The sequence below is a fragment of the Salmo trutta genome, chromosome 18 (assembly GCF_901001165.1).
Source record: "Salmo trutta chromosome 18, fSalTru1.1, whole genome shotgun sequence".
Classification (NCBI taxonomy): Eukaryota; Metazoa; Chordata; class Actinopteri; order Salmoniformes; family Salmonidae; genus Salmo; species Salmo trutta.
The window spans coordinates 6,054,930-6,069,098 of NC_042974.1; the positions used below are offsets into that span (position 1 = coordinate 6,054,930).

Consider the following 14,169-nt stretch of genomic DNA (forward strand, 5'->3'; position numbering starts at 1 on the left):
GTCGAGAAGGTCCCCCTGGTCCACCTGGCCCCCGGGTCAACCAGTAAGTTAACCGCTCATCTCTTTCTGATCTCTCTCTCAGAGATATACTGTGTCAGTGTCACTTGGAGGTGCTAAGCCCCACTGTACATGTTTAGGTTAAATGCCTCAAAACCCCAGAAAGACAACCTATTTTACAGAAAACTGAAATCACAGGAGAAAATGTGGTTACACTGTACTTGAAGGGGTTATGTATAAGGCATTCATACCACCGTTAAAACCAGTCATGGTAACTTTGAGTGTTTCAGTATCATTCATACCACCATAAAAACAATCATGGTAAACTTGAGTGTTTCAGTATCATTCATACCACCATAAAAACAATCATGGTAACTTTGAGTGTTTCAGTATCATTCATACCACCGTAAAAACAATCATGGGTAAACTTTGAGTGTTCAGTATCATTCATACCCACCGTATAAACAACAATCATGGTAACTTTGAGTGTTTCAGTATCATTCATAAGATTTCAAGCTTCGAGTGATGCTAAGATAATTATGAGAGGTTCATTCAACTATGATCTGACTGAAAAAAGATCACAAAAATATTCATTGACATTTCTTTACATCTGTAGTCATTATCCAAAATGTATGATGATAATTTGTCTTTTCCAACAGACTGCCTTGCCAATAGTTGTAGATATGAGCTCTTTACCTCAAGGTACTGGACTGTTTCATTTATTACTGTGTGTCGTATGATTATTCCCATCAATTGTCATTCCAACATTATTCAGTGTGGTGCATAAATCATACATCATTTTGTCATTGACAAGATTCATGGAAGATCTGTTTTTAATACCTTGAAGTGCCAACATGTAGATCCACATTGACTGAGGGTGTAGAAACAGGTTATAATTTAGCCCTGCTTTAATTGCATCAGTTACTATGATTGCACAGTTACCACAGTGGTGTTTCACAGTTTAAGACCTCACAGTTGAATCCAAAAACTAACTTTTCACCAGTACTAAACCTATAGGGTGATGTTACGGTATTATTAACAGAAGCTCAGGAGCGCCTTCATCAGGTGGTGGTGGCGAACTGCAGCTAGAAATTCAAGAAATTGGAAATCCACTATGGAAATGCATTATTATATTCAACAGGAATCCTTGAAATGTCCTAAGAGAATGCTTTTGTTCAATACATCCCCTCCTGGAGTACACAGGGGTTGTGTCCCAAAATGGTACCCTATTCCCTACACTGTGAACTACTTTTGACCAGAGAGCTACGGCTGGGCTCTTGTCAACAGCAGTCCACAATATAGAGAATAGGGCTCTGGTCAACAGTAGTGCACTATATAGGGATAGGGCTCTGGTCAACAGTAGTGCACTATATAGGGAATATGTATCTGGTCAACAGTAGTGTATTATATAGGGAATAGGGCTCTGGTCAACAGTAGTGCACTATATAGGGAATATGTATCTGGTCAACAGTAGTGTATATATAGGGAATAGGGCTCTGGTCAACAGTAGTGCACTATATAGGGAATAGGGGCTCTGGTCAACAGTAGTGCATTATATAGGGAATAGGGCTCTGGTCAACAGTAGTGTATATATAGGGAATAGGGCTCTGGTCAACAGTAGTGCACTATATAGGGAATAGGGCTCTGGTCAACAGTAGTGCACTATATAGGGAATAGGGCTCTGGTCAACAGTAGTGTATTATATAGGGAATAGGGCTCTGGTCAACAGTAGTGTATTATATAGGGAATAGTGCTCTGGTCAACAGTAGTACACTATATAGGGAATAGGGCTCTGGTCAACAGTAGTGTATTATATAGGGAATAGGGCTCTGGTCAACAGTAGTGTATTATATAGGGAATAGGGCTCTGGTCAACAGAAGTGTATTATATAGGGAATAGGCTCTGGTCAACAGTAGTGCACTATATAGGGAATAGGGCTCTTGTCAACAGTAGTGTATTATATAGGGAATAGGGCTCTGGTCAACAGTAGTGTATTATATAGGGAATAGGGCTCTGGTCACCAGTAGTGTATTATATAGGGAATAGTGCTCTGGTCAACAGTAGTACACTATATAGGGAATAGGGCTCTGGTCAACAGTAGTAACTATATAGGGAATAGGGCTCTGGTCAACAGTAGTGCACTATATAGGGAATAGGGCTCTGGTCAACAGTAGTGTATTATATAGGGAATAGGGCTCTGGTCAACAGTAGTGCACTATATAGGGCAATAGGTATCTGGTCAACAGTAGTGCACTATATAGGGAATAGGGCTCTGGTCAACAGTAGTGTATTATATAGGGAATATGTATCTGGTCAACAGTAGTGTATTATATAGGGAATAGGGCTCTGGTCAACAGTAGTGCACTATATAGGGAATAGGGCTCTGGTCAACAGTAGTGTATTATATAGGGAATAGGGCTCTGGTCAACAGTAGTGTATTATATAGGGAATAGGGCTCTGGTCAACAGTAGTGTATTATATAGGGAATAGGGCTCTGGTCAACAGTAGTGTATTATATAGGGAATGGGCTCTGGTCAACAGTAGTGCCCTATATAGGGAATAGGGCTCTGGTCAACAGTAGTTGTATTATATAGGGAATAGGGCTCTGGCAACAGTAGTGTATTATTAGGGAATAGGGCTCTGGTCAACAGTAGTACACTATATAGGGAATAGAGCTCTGTTCAACAGTAGTGCACTATATAGGGAATAGGGCTCTGGTCAACAGTAGTGCAATTATATAGGGAATAGGGCTCTGGTCAACAGTAGTGTATTATATAGGGAATAGGGCTCTGGTCAACAGTAGTGCACTATATAGGGAATAGGGCTCTGGTCAACAGTAGTGCACTATATAGGGAATAGGGCTCTGGTCAACAGTAGTGTATTATATAGGGAATAGGGCTCTGGTCAACAGTAGTGTATTATATAGGGAATAGTGCTCTGGTCAACAGTAGTGCACTATATAGGGAATAGGGCTCTGGTCAACAGTAGTGTATTATATAGGGAATAGGGCTCTGGTCAACAGTAGTGTATTATATAGGGAATAGGGCTCTGGTCAACAGAAGTGTATTATATAGGGAATAGGGCTCTGGTCAACAGTAGTGCACTATATAGGGAATAGGGCTCTTGTCAACAGTAGTGTATTATATAGGGAATAGGGCTCTGGTCAACAGTAGTGTATTATATAGGGAATAGGGCTCTGGTCAACAGTAGTGTATATATAGGGAATAGTGCTCTGGTCAACAGTAGTACACTATATAGGGAATAGGGCTCTGGTCAACAGTAGTACACTATATAGGGAATAGGGCTCTGGTCAACAGTAGTGCACTATATAGGAATAGGGCTCTGGTCAACAGTAGTGTATTATATAGGGAATAGGGCTCTGGTCAACAGTAGTGCACTATATAGGGAATAGGTATCTGGTCAACAGTAGTGCACTATATAGGGAATAGGGCTCTGGTCAACAGTAGTGTATTATATAGGGAATATGTATCTGGTCAACAGTAGTGTATTATATAGGGAATAGGGCTCTGGTCAACAGTAGTGCACTATATAGGGAATAGGGCTCTGGTCAACAGTAGTGTATTATATCGGGAATAGGGCTCTGGTCAACAGTAGTGTATTATATAGGGAATAGGGCTCTGGTCAACAGTAGTGTATTATATAGGGAATAGGGCTCTGGTCAACAGTAGTGTATTATATAGGGAATGGGGCTCTGGTCAACAGTAGTGCACTATATAGGGAATAGGGCTCTGGTCAACAGTAGTGTATTATATAGGGAATAGGGCTCTGGTCAACAGTAGTGTATTATATAGGGAATAGGGCTCTGGTCAACAGTAGTACACTATATAGGGAATAGAGCTCTGTTCAACAGTAGTGCACTATATAGGGAATAGGGCTCTGGTCAACAGTAATGTATTATATAGGGAATAGGGCTCTGGTCAACAGTAATGTATTATATAGGAATAGCGCTCCTGGTCAACAGTAGTGTATTATATAGGGAATAGGGCTCTGGTCAACAGTAGTGCACTATATAGGGAATAGGGCTCTGGTCAACAGTAGTGCACTATATAGGGAATAGGGCTCTGGTCAACAGTAGTGTATATATAGGGAATAGGGCTCTGGTCAACAGTAGTGCATTATATAGGGAATAGGGCTCTGGTCAACAGTAGTGCACTATATAGGGAATAGGGCTCTGGTCAACAGTAGTGTATTATATAGGGAATAGGGCTCTGGTCAACAGTAGTGTATTATATAGGGAATAGGGCTCTGGTCAACAGTAGTGTATTATATAGGGAATAGGGATCTGGTCAACAGTAGTGCACTATATAGGGAATAGGGCTCTGGTCAACAGTAGTGCATTATAAAGGGAATAGGGCTCTGGTCAACAGTAGTGTATTATATAGGGAATAGGGCTCTGGTCAACAGTAGTGCACTATATAGGGAATAGGGCTCTGGTCAACAGTAGTGCACTATATAGGGAATATGTATCTGGTCAACAGTAGTGTATTATATAGGGACTAGGGCTCTGGTCAACAGTAGTGCACTATATAGGGAATAGGGCTCTGGTCAACAGTAGTGCACTATATAGGGAATAGGGCTCTGGTCAACAGTAGTGCACTATATAGGGAATAGGGCTCTGGTCAACAGTAGTGTATTATATAGGGAATAGGGCTCTGGTCAACAGTAGTACACTATATAGGGAATAGGGCTCTGGTCAACAGTAGTGTATTATATAGGGAATAGGGCTCTGGTCAACAGTAGTGTATATATAGGGAATAGGGCTCTGGTCAACAGTAGTGCATTATATAGGGAATGGGGCTCTGGTCAACAGTAGTACACTATATAGGGAATAGGGCTCTGGTCAACAGTAGTGCACTATATAGGGAATAGGGCTCTGGTCAACAGTAGTGTATTATATAGGGAATAGGGCTCTGGTCAACAGTAGAACACTATTAGGGAATAGGGCTCTGGTCAACAGTAGTACACTATATAAGGAATAGGGCTTTCTGTTGTCAGTTGTTTGTTCTCACAGCAACCTTGGTTACTATGTCTTTAAGGGACAATACTTTTCTTCTTTTCTATCTATCTCTCCAACACTCCCACGCCTTGTTGATGTATCTGGACAATGTACACTCTTCTCTCTCTCTGTTCTTTCTCTCTCTCTGTCTCTTCTCTCTCGTCTGTCTCTTCTCTCTCCTTCTGTCTCTTCTCTCTCTCTGTCTCTTCTCTCTCTGTCTGTCTCTTCTCTCTCTCTGTCTGTCTCTTCTCTCTCTCTGTCTCTCTCTCTCGTCTCTCTCTTCTCTCTCTCTGTCTGTCTCTTCTCTCTCTCTGTCTGTCTCTCTCTCTCCGTCTGTCTCTTCTCTCTCTCTGTCTGTCTCTTCTCTCTCTGTCTGTCTCTTCTCTCTGTCCATCTATCTCTCCAACACTCCCACACCTTGTTTGATGTATCTGTACATTCATTCTTCTCTCTCTCCGTCTATCACTTCTCTCTGTCTCTCTCTTCTCTCTCTCTGTCTGTCTCTTCTCTCTTCCTCTTCCCCGTCTGTCTCTTCTCTCTCTCCGTATGTCTTTTCTCTCTGTCTTTTCTCTCTCTCCGTCTGTGTCTTCTCTCTTTTCTTCTCTCTCTCCGTCTGCCTCTTCCTCTCTCTCTTCTCTCTTCGTCTGTCTTTCTCTTTCGTCTGTCTCTTCTCTCTTTCGTCTGTCTCTTCTCTCTGTCCGTCTCTTCTCTCTTTCGTCTGTCTCTTCTCTCTGTCCGTCTCTTCTCTCTGTCCATCTGTCTCTTCTCTCTTCTCTCTCTGTCTCTCTTCTCTCTCAACGTCTGTCTTCTCTCCCTTCTCTGTGATTGTGTGATTACTGTTTGGTTGTGATAAATGCTAGTCCTCTCAGCCAGCCAAGATGAATGCACATCCATCCATCATCCCTCTCTTTTCAGTCAGAGAAGAAGGATGTGTATTTAAAACAGGATTGTGTTTGCTGATTTTTAAAGATGACAACAACGTCTAGCTACAGCTGTTTGCAGAGTGACTGAGTGGACTGACAGTAGATAGATAACGTTTATCTGAAGCCTTGATTCTCTCCTGCTGGGGAGAGAGAGAGAGAGAGAGAGAGGGAGAGCCGAGGAGCGAGAGAGAGAGAGAGAGAGAGAGAGAGAGAGGAGAGAGAGGAGAGAGAGAGATCAGAGAAGAGAGAGAGTGGAGAGACGAGAGAGAGAGAGCGAGAGACGAGAGAGAGAGAGATTTTATTCTACCAGACCAAAGAAAGTGGAGCCCAGTTTAAATGAATAAAGTTTCCAAGCTTTTAGCTGTTCAAGCAGATTGACATTTATTGTCATGAATCTTGTCCTGGAGGCAGAACTGAGCGATATCCACTAGATTAGCCAGCTGCAAAGTCAAAATTGGCTATGTTGTAAAAACTAATTTAAACAAAATGTGATTTTTGTTTTTAGTTTAGGTTTAGCAGTGTGGTTAAGATTGTTAGATTTAAAATCTGATTTTATGACTTTGTGGCTGTGCTAGCTAGTGACCACTCTGCAGAGCTGCCTCCAGAACAAGATTCATGACAAAAAACCGCTAACCTGCCTGTTTAAAGGGCTTTTTTACAATGTGCTGCTGGCTTGACTCTGCGTCATTCAACGTGATGAGCTGAAAGACAACCCTCCCCAAGAATAGCTTTTCTCAGTTTCTTCACTTTGATTGACAGAGTTTGGTCACTTTACAACAGATGGTATTTGGTATTTCACACTGAAAGGAGCACTTAACTGAATTGGACCTTTTTATTTCAAGACACTTCGCTCAAGTCTCTATCAGAAAAAAGATTTGTACTCCCAAGTTCCATAAATATCTTCTCTGATGAGTGTAAATGCCAGTGACACCAGGGGTCATATAGCCTTCATGCTGTATAAACAGTGTTGATATCCATCTCCAGATAAATGATTGGAGGTGGAACATATTCAGAGAACCTATGTGTTCTTCATTTGATGCTGCTGAGGGGAGGACAGCTCATAGTAATGGCTGGAATGGAATGAAACACATGGAAAACCATTCCACTTATTCCGCTTATTCCGCTAATTCAGGTGCCACCAGCCTCCTGTGGTGTTCTTCTACTGTGTGTACACTGAGTGAACAAAACATTAGGAACTATGACATAGACTGACCAGGTTGAATCCAGGTAAAAGCTATGATCCTTTATTGATGTCACTTGTTAAATTCACTTCAATCAGTGTAGATGAAGAAGAGGAGACAGGTTAAAGAAGGATTTTAAGCCTGAGACAGTTGAGACATGGATTGTGTATGTGTGCCAATCAGAGGGTGAATGGACAAGACAAACTATTTAAGTGCCTTTGAACGGGGTATTATAGTAGTGCCAGGCGCACCGGTGTGTGTCAAGAACTACAATGCTGCTGGGTTTTCATTCTCAACAGTTTCCCGTGTGTATCAAGAATGGTCCACCACCCAAAGGACATTCACCCAATTTGACAAAACTGTTGGAAGCATTGGAGTCCACATGGGCCAACATGTGGAATGCTTTTCAACACCTTGTAGAGTCCATGTCCCAACGTATTTAGGCTGTTCTGAGGGCAAAAGGGGGAGGTGCAACTCAATATTAGGAGGATGTCCTTAATGTTTTGTACACTCAGTGTATAATCATAGCATTGTTCTATGAAGTAAGTGCCTCTGGGTAACTGATACAGTTGAACCTACTTATCTTCAGCACAGTACCAGACTGTCTGCTGCTGTATGGGAAAGTACACTTCAACAACTCCCACAGTATACAGAGTATCTCTCCACTCCACAGAGTACAGAGTATCTCTCCACTCCACAGTGTACAGAGTATCTCTCCCCTCCACAAGAGTACAGAGTATCTCTCCCCTCCACAAGAGTACAGAGTATCTCTCCCCTTCACAGAGTACAGAGTATCTCTCCCCTCCACAGAGTACAGAGTATCTCTCCCCTTCACAGAGTACAGAGTATCTCTCCCCCTCCACAGAGTACAGAGTATCTCTCCCCTCCACAAGAGTACAGAGTATCTCTCCCCTCCACAGAGTACAGAGTATCTCTCCACTCCACAGAGTACAGAGTATCTCTCCACTCCACAAGAGTACAGAGTATCTCTCCCCTCCACAAGAGTACAGAGTATCTCTCCCCCCCACAGAGTACAGAGTATCTCTCCACTCCACAGAGTACAGAGTATATCTCCCCTCCACAAGAGTACAGAGTATCTCTCCCCTCCACAAGAGTACAGAGTATCTCTCCCCTCCACAAGAGTACAGAGTATCTCTCCCCTCTACAGAGTACAAGAGTATCTCTCCACTCCACAAGAGTACAGAGTATCTCTCCCCTCCACAGAGTACAGAGTATCTCTCCCCTCCACAAGAGTACAGAGTATCTCTCCCCTCCACAGAGTACAGAGTATCTCTCCAGAGCAGGTCACTTTGAGATGTTCCAGGATCATAATTAAGTGGGATATAATACCTTCCCCAGACAGGGCTGATTTCCCAGACAGGGCTGATTTCCCAGACAGGGCTGATTTCCCAGACAGGGCTGATTCCCCAGACAGGGCTGATTCCCCAGACAGGGCTGATTTCCCAGACCGGGCTGATTTCCCAGACAGGGCTGATTCCCCAGACAGGGCTGATTCCCCAGACAGGGCTGATTTCCCAGACAGGGCTGATTTCCCAGACAGGGCTGATTTTCCAGACAGGGCTGATTTCCCAGACAGGGCGGATTTCCCAGACAGGGCTGATTCCCCAGACACAGACTAAGCCTAACTATTTCAATGTAAATAAGTGTTACTCAGTGAAACATGAACTGGATGGGAGACTGGGATATTTCAAATGATCCCCCAAATGTCACAGTCAGTTATAGAGTGGGTGGGAAATAGGACAATGTCGGGTTTCTCAGTCTGCTCACATTAACTTCAATGTGTGGATACGTTGAGAGAACATTAAGACATCTCCCCTGCTGCTCTTCAACCCAGGGGAGATGGAATACAAAGAAAAGGAGCACTGCTTTTCCCTGCTGTGACTCAGTGAGATGACAGATATCTGGTCTGTATGACCGTACCTCTCTCCCCCCCCCCCCCCCCGCTGTGTGTTGGCAGAATGCCTGCACTGTGTGCCAGACCAGAGTGCCAGGTCTGCCTGGGCAGAAGGGTGAGAAGGGAACCCATGGAGCGACAGGAGTGCAAGGCATGGTGGGAGAAAAGGTGAGTGTCTGATTATCTTTACTGTGTGTGTGTGTGTGTGTGTGTGTGTGTGTGTGTGTTGTGTGTGTGTGTGTGTGGGTCTGTTGTCTGTGTCTGTTGTCTGTGTCTGTGTCTGTGTCTGGTGTGTGTGTGTGTGTGTGTGTGTGTGTGTGTGTGTGTGTGTGTGTGGTGTGTGTGTGTGTGTGTCTGCCTGCCTAGAAGGGTGAGAATGGAACCCTTGGGGACAGGTTGTGTGGGTGGGGGTTTGTGTGTGTGTCTTTCTCTGTGCATGTGTTCTTGCGTGCATTGATTGCGTGTGTGTGTCCATCCTAAACAGGGGGATCCAGGAGTGCGAGGACCCTCTCGGTAATCCAGGAAAAGAAGGTCCAAAGGTAGGAAACAACGTGCCATCCTGATTATAATGGATGTGTTCTAAATGGCAGCCTATTCCCTATTATAATGGATGTGTTCTAAATGGCAGCCTATTCCCTATTATAATGTATGTGTTTCAAAATGGCAGCCTATTCCCTATTATAATGGATGTGTTCTAAATGGCAGCATATTCCCTATTATAATGTGTGTGTTCTAAATGGCAGCCTATTCCCTATTATAATGTGTGTTCTAAATGGCAGCCTATTCCCTACATAGTGCACTATAATGCTCTGGTGAAAAGTAATGCCCTGTGTAAAGGATTAGGAGGTTCATTTGGGACACAGACAATGTATATAGAAATTACTTTCCACCTTACAAATACTCCATTCACTCCATGCATTGCAAATCTCAGCATGCCAAAGTGAATTAGAGAAGATAATAGCTGTAATAGTATTAAGACTGGTGCATAACATCGCTGGGGACTACAACTTCTTCTTCAGGTTATTATTCAACATGGTTCTATTGATTTTCAGTTGAATGTTTTCATAATACTTCCTACGGATAAATACCCTCTACATAATGCATTATAAGGGCATTTATAATGCCTTATAAACTATGCATAATATGCTATAATGTACGACATAGGCTCTCATAGTTGTTCATGTTTCTTTTCATCAGAGAGATTTAGGAAGATTCAGACATTACAGTGTTAGTCCAACACATTCGTATCATCAGAGCTGCTGGCTGCAGACGTGGTTGCCATGGATACACAGGCAGTGTCCTGTATTAGTACAATTACCCAAGCAGTCGCTTCTAATTGGCTCTATTAGAAACAAGAAGTCCAAGTGACATGTATGACCACCCGTCATGCCACTGGTTTGAGACTATTAGAAGGTTTGGAGAGAACATACTGTATATTATGGTGGTAAATATTTGTTGTTTCACAAGCAAACACATTAAGAAAAGGTTTATACAGAATCAAACCTGATTTGGCCATTTTTTGACTATTCACTGATGATGTTACTGTTTACTCATTCACTGATGATGTTACTGTTTACTCATTCACTGATGATGTTACTGTTTACTCATTCACTGATGATGTTGTTACTGTTTACTCATTCACTGATGTTGTTACTGTTTACTCATTCACTGATGTTGTTACTGTTTACTCATTCACTGATGATGTTACTGTTTACTCATTCACTGATGATGGTTACTGTTTACTCATTCACTGATGATGTTACTGTTTACTCATTCACTGATGATGTTACTGTTTACTCATTCACTGATGATGTTACTGTTTACTCATTCACTGATGTTGTTACTGTTTACTCATTCACTGATGTTGTTACTGTTTACTCATTCACTGATGTTGTTACTGTTTACTCATTCACTGATGTTGTTACTGTTTACTCATTCACTGATGATGTTACTGTTTACTCATTCACTGATGATGTTACTGTTTACTCATTCACTGATGTTGTTACTGTTTACTCATTCACTGATGTTGTTACTGTTTACTCATTCACTGATGTTGTTACTGTTTACTCATTCACTGATGTTGTTACTGTTTACTCATTCACTGATGATGTTACTGTTTACTTATTCACTGATGATGTTACTGTTTACTCATTCACTGATGTTGTTACTGTTTACTCATTCACTGATGTTGTTACTGTTTACTCATTCACTGATGATGTTACTGTTTACTTATTCACTGATGATGTTACTGTTTACTCATTCACTGATGATGTTACTGTTTACTCATTCACTGATGTTGTTACTGTTCTAGGGGATGAAAGGAGAGAGAGGATTCCCTGGACCTAGTGGAGACAAAGGAGACGAGGTGGGTTTCAGACCTGTCCTGGGGCCAATACATGAATCATATACTTTAACATGCTTGAGTGTGCTTGAAAGTACACTACATCAAATCAAATCAAATCTGGAACCGGTGCACCTGGCACCAACGATCATACCACGCTCAAAGTCGCTTAGGTCACTAGTTTTACCCTTTGTAACGTTCAGTCAATCAGTAACTGAATGCCTCAATGTCTCAATGCCTGCTTTATATAGCAAGCCACGGCCACGTGACTCATCTTGCCCCATGTACAACAGAATCAATGGAATAGTCCCGAAAATGCAAATGAGGTTAACTCTCATCTTGTCCTTCTTGTAAACCTACCAGTTAGCCTATCATACACTAACTATTACACAGGAAGTGACAATGATTGCTCTCTGGTGTTTCTTGTCTTTCTCAGGGCTCTCCTGGAGTTCCAGGCATTCTGGGTGCAACAGGCCGTACTGGAGCCCCTGTAAGCAAAACAAATCATCAATCGCATGAAATCATCTTCCTCTTCATCCCTAGTTGTAATGCATGTGTAGTACTGTGTTGCTCATACAAGAACAATCCCTGAGAACACAATACTCATTGTTTGGTCCCTATTTTCTCTCATCCACTTTCTATATTTAGTTTGTGACCCAGTTAATTGATGTACTTTGTTTCTATATTTAGTTTGTGACCCAGTTAATTGATGTACTTTGTTTCTATATTTAGTTTGTGACCCAGTTAATTGATGTACTTTGTTTCTATTTGCAGGGTGTCATTGGCAGACCTGGGCCAATGGGTCAGCCGGGAACAAAGGGAGGCGGGTAAGAAAGAGACGTTGTGTGTACACGCACTGTATGAATATACAGTCGCTAGTGAAGACTACGCACACTTGCATGGTCTTCATACTTTGCTACCTTAAAATTAAATCTACAAAGGGATTCAATTAGATTTTTTCCTATGGAGCTACACAACCTACTCCAAAGTGAAATAAAAATGAGAGATAATTTTACAAATTACTTAGAAACACAAAATGATGATGAATTGATTGCGTATGTTTTCACTTTTACTTAGTGGAAGCACCTTTGGCAGCCATTAAAGCTGGGAATCATTCTGAATAAGATTCTACCAAGCTTGCACAACTCTTAGGACAACATGCACTCAGTGGCCAGTTTATTAGGTACCGGGTCAGACCCCCCTTTGCCTCCTGAACAAACTGAATTCTTTGGGGTATGGAAACATTGCTCAATTGGTATCAAGGGACCTAACATGTGCCAGGAAAACATTCCCCACACAATTGCACCACCGTCACCAGATTGTACCATTGATACCAGGCAGAATGGGGCCATGGACTCATGCTGCTTATGTCAAATCCTAACTCTGCCATCAGCATGATGCAACAGCAACTGCTGCAAAAGCCCATCTGTGAAAAAGACAGACAAGTTGTGCGTTCCGAGATGCCGTTCTGCACACCACTGTTGTACTGCACCAATATTTACCTGTTTGTAGCCCTCTTGTTAGCTTGCACGATTATTGCCGTTCTCCTTCGGCCTCTCTCATCAACAAGCTGTTTTCGCCCATGGGACTGCCGCTGACTGGATGGTTTTTGTTTGTCGCACCATTGTCAGTAAACCCTAGACACTGTCGTGCGTGAAAAGGCCAGGATGCCGGACGTTTCTGAGATAATGGAACCAGCTCGCCTGCCACCGACGATCATACCACGCTCAAAGTCACTTAGGTCTCTGGTTTTGCCCATTGTAACATTCAATTGAACAGTAAATGAATGCCTTAAGGCTTGTCTGTCTGCTTTACACAGGAGCCACGGCCACAATGACGGTCTGTAGGAGTGAACAATTTTCGTGAACGGGAGTGGTGTACCTATAAAACTGGGCCGCCTGGTGTATATCCATTGTTTTTTGTAAAATTCCTCAAGCTCAGTAAATTGGTTTGGAATCATTGATGGACAGCATATTCAAACCTTGTCTTTAATTTTTCAATCAGATGAAGTCAGGACAGAGACTAGACCACTCAGGAACACTAAACACCTCTTGGAAAGCCATTCTGTTGTGTCCTTGGCATCATTTTGTGTGTGTGCAAGTGTCCCACAGAAAAATGTAACTCTATCCCAGGGTTAGGTATTCAGAAGACAGGGTTTCCTCTACCTTTTTACCTGGGCTTTGCTCCTTTCATATTTCTTTAGATCCTGACAGCCTCCCAGGCCACTACAATACTGGACATACAAAGGAATCGAAACCATTGCATTCACTCCACATTACTGGCCCGTGTGGTAAAGGAAGCCTGTGTTAAAAAATCCACTCCAAATGATTGATTCTGTTTGCAACAATACCATTAAGTAATACTGCAAGACAACACAGCAAAGACATTACGTTTTTGGCCCTAAATAAAAACTACAGGTTTGGGTCAAATCCAATACAACATAACACAAAGTAAACCCTCTGTATTTTCAAGTATTGTGGTTGGCAGCAGCATCATGTTATGGGTATGCTTGTCATCGCCAGGGACTGGGGAGTTTGTCAGGATCAAGCAATGGAATTATATTGTCCTAAGAGTTGTGGGAAAGTTGGTAGAATCTTATCAAAATGATTCACAGCTGTAACAGCAAGCCAAAAGGTGCTTCCACCAAATATTAACTTTGGGGTGTGAAGACATACACAATCAAGACATCTTTGTTTTTTGTTTTCTTTATTAATTAGAAATCTTTTATATACATTTCTTTCACTTTGAAGATGTGGAGTAGGTTGTGTAGACCTGTAGCAAAAAAAATCTAATGA

General features: G+C 42.3%; 1 long non-coding RNA gene across 1 annotated transcript; it reads left to right on the plus strand.

Annotated features, from left to right (window-relative positions):
* Nucleotides 1-9,539: 9,539 nt before the first annotated feature.
* On the plus strand, nucleotides 9,540-12,197 carry LOC115152625 (uncharacterized). The gene is made up of 4 exons (XR_003867536.1): nucleotides 9,540-9,572; nucleotides 11,345-11,398; nucleotides 11,811-11,864; nucleotides 12,149-12,197. It is a non-coding gene; the product is annotated as an uncharacterized LOC115152625 (long non-coding RNA).
* Nucleotides 12,198-14,169: the final 1,972 nt, after the last annotated feature.